This window comes from Oncorhynchus mykiss, chromosome 28, assembly GCF_013265735.2.
Source record: "Oncorhynchus mykiss isolate Arlee chromosome 28, USDA_OmykA_1.1, whole genome shotgun sequence".
Taxonomy (NCBI): Eukaryota; Metazoa; Chordata; class Actinopteri; order Salmoniformes; family Salmonidae; genus Oncorhynchus; species Oncorhynchus mykiss.
Genome location: NC_048592.1, coordinates 10,013,046 through 10,019,045, shown reverse-complemented (window position 1 = coordinate 10,019,045; position 6,000 = coordinate 10,013,046).

Sequence of the window (6,000 nt, the reverse complement as noted above, 5' to 3'; positions counted from 1 at the left end):
CGGGTTTTCACCCCGAGAGTAATGGGCAGGTGGAGAGAGTAAACCAGGATGTGGGTAGGTTTCCTTGGTCGTATTGCCAGGACCGGCCTGGTGAATGGGCGAGGTAAGTCCCATGGGCGAAGGTGGCTCAGAATTCCTTCCGCCACTCCTCCACTAACATGTCACCTTTCCAGTGCGTGTTGGGCTACCAGCCAGTCCTGACCCCATGGCATCAGAGCCAGACCGAAGTTCCTGCTGTGGAGGAGTGGGTGCAGCACTCGAAGGAGACCTGGAGAGCCGTCCGGGAATCACTTAAACAAGCTTGTGGATGGCAGAAGAGGTGCGCTTGACCGTCACCGCAGTGAGGCCCCCCCTTCCGGGCAGGCCCCCCTCCGCCTGCCCTGCCGGAAGCTGGGGCTGTAGTGTGTTGGGCCAAATTTCAAATCAAATCAAATCAAATGGATTTATATAGCCCCTTCTTACATCAGCTGATATCTCAAAGTGCTGTACAGAAACCCAGCCTAAAACCCCAAACAGCAAGCAATGCAGGTGTAGAAGCACGGTGGCTCGGAAAAACTCTCTAGAAAGGCCAAAACCTAGGAAGAAACCAAGACAGGAACCAGGCTATGAGGGGTGGCCAGTCCTCTTCTGGCTGTGTCGGGTGGAGATTATAACAGAACATGGCCAAGATGTTCAAATGTTCATAAATGACCAGCATGGTCAAATAATAATAATCACAGTAGTTGTCGAGGATGCAGCAAGTCAGCACCTCAGGAGTAAATGTCAGTTGGCTTTTCATAGCCGATCATTCAGAGGATCTCTACCGCTCCTGCTGTGTCTCTTAAGAGTTGAAAACAGCAGGTCTGGGACAGGTAGCACGTCTGGTGAACAGGTCAGGGTTCCATAGCCGCAGGCAGAACAGTTGAAACTGGAGCAGCAGCATGGCCAGGTGGACTGGGGACAGCAAGGAGTCATCATGCCAGGTAGTCCTGAGGCATAGTCCTAGGGCTCAGGTCCTCCGAGAGAGAGAAAGAAATGGATGTCAGGAGTATTTGTACAAAGTTATAGAAACAATTTCCACTTATAGTTAAGATCACATCCCTCTCAACAAAAACCCCAAAATAATTGTTCATATTTCATACACAACGTTGAAGATGGAAACTTTGTACATGTAGTGTGTACACTTTTCAAGTTACAGTATTTCCTTTACAACACTTTTAATGACATCACAAAATAACTGAAATTACATTATTATTTTTTTAGATCACCTTTGACCATTCCCCACATTCTATGTTAGAAATATTGTTCCAGTATTCGCTTTAGAACATTTTTCAGAAGGAAAATGTATGTGTCAACAAAGGCACATTCCTTAGGTGAATTTGGAGAGGGAGATAGCTGAATGTTCTGGTTGTGAGCTGTCAACCCCCCACCAGTTCCCTTCTCCCCCCTCTGCGAGTGAAAGGGGGTCTGGCTGAAGTAATTTATTGTAAAGCTGATCTGACCTATTTGGAGCCTTACAGGACTCTCATGAGAGTGCCTTTTGGAAAACTCATAGCGGGCTGTCACGTGCCTTTTACTGAGTAGTTGCTTCCATCTGGACACTCTAACATAAAGGCCTAATTGGTGGAGTGCTGCAGAGATGGTTGTCCTTCTGGAAGGTTCTCCGATCTCCACAGAGGAACTCTACAGCTCGGTCTAAGTGACCATCAGGTTCTTGGTCCCAAATCTGACCAAGGCCCTTCTCCCCCGATTGCTCAGTTTGGCTGGGTGGCCAGCTCTAGGAAGTCTTGGTGGTTGATGGAGGCCACTGTGTTCTTGGGGACCTTCAATGCCTTGACACAATCCTGTTCCGAACCTCTACAGACAGTTCCTTCAACCTCATTTTTGCTCTGACATGCACTGTCAACTGTGGGACCTTCCAAAATAATGTCCAATCAATTGAATTTACCACACATGGACTCAAATCAAGTTGTAGAAACATCTCAAGGATGATCAATGGAAACAGGATTCACCTGAGCTCAATTTTGAGTCTCACAGCAAAGGGTCTGAATACTTATGTAAATAAGGTATTTCTGTTTTTAATATATTTGCATAAATGTAAAATTCTGTTTTCGCTTTTTCAGTATGGGGTATTGTGTGTAGATTGCTGAGGAAATTGTTTTATTTAATACATTTTAGAATACGGCTGTAATGTAACAAAATGTGGAAAAAGTCAGGGGGTCTGAATAGTTTCCAAAGGCACTGTAGAGTTGGGGACACAAACTTCCCATTTCTGGATGGTGCGGTCATGGAGGTTGTAGTGTAATGTTGACTCCCTTTCGCTATTGGGCAGAACATTAAAGAGTAACTGAAGGCAATAAACAAATTATCTTGTAGATAACGGCCTATGTGCCATCGATATTAGTCAGAAACATTCTAGTGTCAAACTTGACTACAAAGTGTAAATAGGATTATTTTGGTGATAAAGTCAGTCTCGTCCAAAATTGAGATTTGAGAGATAATTAGGGGGAAAAATGATATGTCATGGAATGAAGGGTACCGTAAAAGGTTTATTTTAATCCTGCCCACATGCCCACAGCTGACAGCACCAAAGTAATCATCAATTTGGATCGTCGCTGCATGCGACCCGATGGTAATGGCCATGGTAAATTTGGTTTGACATTCCGAATGGGCTAGTTAGGGACCATTAGTAAATAACACAATGTACATGGGGCATTATTTAAAAAAGTCTAAAGCAAAAATGTCTATGACTTAACATTCATATACACATATTTAAAGCATTTAATGAGACATCAAAAATATGTGCAACATGTAAATATAGTCAAATTTACATTCTATAATTTATTGACAGTCCCTAACTGGCATAGGCTATCCAGAGTCAAACCAATTTTGCCACCATTGCACACTGGACGGCTGAAGCTAATTGGTGAAAGAAGTTGACTAACTTGCTAGCTAGTCTAGGCTACTTCCAGACACAAGACCTAGTTAGATTGTTTCAAGTTATCTAGAAGGGTATGTGAATAACTGTGTACTGTTTTAGCAGAGTGAAAGTACAAACGCTTCCCACATTCAAACACACACACAAAAGACACTCACATCAAAGCACGTCTCCAAGACCCAAATCTTGTTCTCAGTCGCATTTCCTAATGAGGAGAATTGAAACCAAAGCTAAATCAGGGAGTTCAGCCTCCCTTTAAATGTGGATGGAACGCAGTTTCCAAGGAAGAGACGGCTGCGTTTTCAACCAACTCTGGACTGACCTTCCATGTCACTTTAATGGAGCATGTCTCACAATCTACATTCAAATCTGAAAATGAAATTTGACAACGTCATCATTCACATCTCATTAGCCAACATCAACACAACTTGGCAAGTCTATTAGGCTGTCATCATGAGATAGGTAGCAGTAGTCTATTCAAATGGTCTCGCAGATATTATATCATGCACTTACCTTTATTTGTAACACTTGCTGATACAACAGACAAAATGGTTGCACATTGCCAAAGGAGAATTATGACTGAAGGATCCCGGAGTGCCTGAAACTAGAAACATTTATGGACTAATTAAGCCGAACCAATTAGCTTAAAGCAGTGGTGGGCCGTCAGGGCCAGCAAGGCCTTCTCTGCTGGCCTTAACATCATCAGAATATATATATTTTTTTAATATATTTTCCCACAAAAATGTATTCAATTATGCCCCAGAGTAAGAGTTATACTCTTCATTTCATCGCTTTCCTCTTGGTTGCACTGCTTCCAGCCCCAGGTTGAGATTTGGAGGGCTGGTCTTTATGTTAGATTTTTTATCCAATCATATTCAGCCATCATGTGTTGCCAGGGGTCTAAAATCTGCCCTCAGGCTTTCAGAATCAACAGTGTGGGCACTTGTAGAGTGAATGGAAATGAAAATTTAGTGTCAACCAATCAGCTTTAGAGTTGGCTATTGTCCGCCTGCTGGCTGGCTCCAGTGTTACACAGGAGCCAGCTAGCAGGCGTAGTGCGTGCACGTCTTTTGATTGGATTACCAATATTGAGAGGCAGGTCTATGCAGAACCTCAGAACTAGGAAACTGAATTTGATAAACAAATTAATTTGCGTACTACTAAGCTGTTTTTTCAACCCACAATGGCGGAAGGAGGAGAAGATATCGATTTGGTCGAGGATATAATTATAACGCCATTCTCAAGACAAACTTTTCAAGAAAAGTTAAAAATTGTAAGGAGAGGTCGCCCGACGCCGACGCTACAAAGCCTGTCACAGGCGGGAAAGGGGTTTGTTCGCCACTTTCAAAGTTCCAACTACGAGCACTATCAATGGCTCACAGGCTCCGAGAAGCACTACAAACTGTACTGCTTGGAATGCCTATTATTTGCAAGTGATCGATTTGGTGTTTGGAGCCACACTGGCTTTGCAAACTTGAGTTGTCTAACCAAGGCAGCAACGAGACACCAAAGTACGGCTGGGCACTTACACAATGGTGCTTTTGAAAACTTTTTGGGACACCGGAGTGGATCTACAGCTCAACGAACAAGCGGGCAGGGCAACGGAGTTGCACAATGAAAAGGTGAAGAAAAATAGTTAAATATTGGGTAAACAGGAACTTTCATTTAGGGGACACGATGAAAGTGCTAACTCTTTTTTTTTTTACTTAAAGGTCAAAGTTTGTGGACCAGAAATGGATAGAAGAAGAATATTAATATAACTCTGATGCACTCGACTATGTTCTTGCCTATTAGTTGAACTGTACTGTATTGTACTCTTCCCCTCTGAATAAAAATGTAAATTTCAAGGTGACGCAACGCATGGTTATACTGCGTTTCTGTCTAAATGTATAGTGTCTAGAGCCATGGCATCATAATGATGGTAATAAGAGGTGGATTAATTTGGGTGGGACTGTGTAGGACCTCACTGAAGGCCCAGGCCCCAGGCCCACGGCACGCCACTGGCTTAAAGTCCTCCTCCAGTCTCCTTTTTCACTTACTTTAAGACCTGATTTACTTAAAGGGCAACATGCATGAGTTTTTACTCAACAAAGTAATAACACAGTGTGGTCAAGGACTTAATAACTTAGTTGTAGTCACGATCCGGTTTCCTATAACTAGAAACATAGCATGTTAACATGTCAAACATGTTATTTCCGGATATCTTTGGAACTACCCACAATGCACTCTTTCTCAACTTCATATGGAGAATCGGTGCTACCTAGCTAGTTCCAGCTGGCTAACGTTAGCTACAAGCCATTCCAAACCAAGTGTTGGTGCAGGTGATTTACTATGTATATCCATGAAGAAGAAACCATATAAATTAATGTAAAAAAAACTATGTTGCCTCTTTTTCTGTGCATTTGGTAGTTAAGTGAGCGAGTGAGTGAGTGTTATAGTAGTTTTCCGTCATTCGTAGCTAGTACTGTAATACCCACATAGAGTAGTAATACCCACAAGGACGGTGTTACGACTCATTTGTGCCCCAAAAACAAGAAGCTGGCTTTGCAGTGGGACCGGTTTGTCTGGTTGAAACATGCGGATTGGAGATTGGGAGCTATGCGCAGGTCTACTAGGTACAGTGCTAATTTCATCCCAGAAAACTTTGGTGGCTTAGTATAACTAGTGGAAGGCAGGATTCGGAATGAGCAGAGCGTGAATGTGAAGCCTGCAACCTCTATTTCCTACCAACCTACCGGTACATCGCAAGTGTCATCGCGAGTGTTACCTTAGCCAGTGAAACATCCTCTCCCGCTGAAGGCCTCTCCTTGGCTCTTCTTTGACTTTGGTAGCTAACTCAGCCATCAATTAGTAAGTCTCCGCTCTCTCTATTTCATATCCCCTTACCAAAAAGATTGCAGTTTTGAGACTGCAGTAAAAGGGCAGTAACTGCAGTCAACTGTGGTATTTTGGCGCAGTAATTGAAGAATAACTACAGTGTACTGCAGTTGACCTGCCGTTATACTGCACTAAAACTGCAATTATTTTGGATGCAGTATTTGCAACATACTGCAGTTACACTGCACTGTAACTGCAGTTACAGT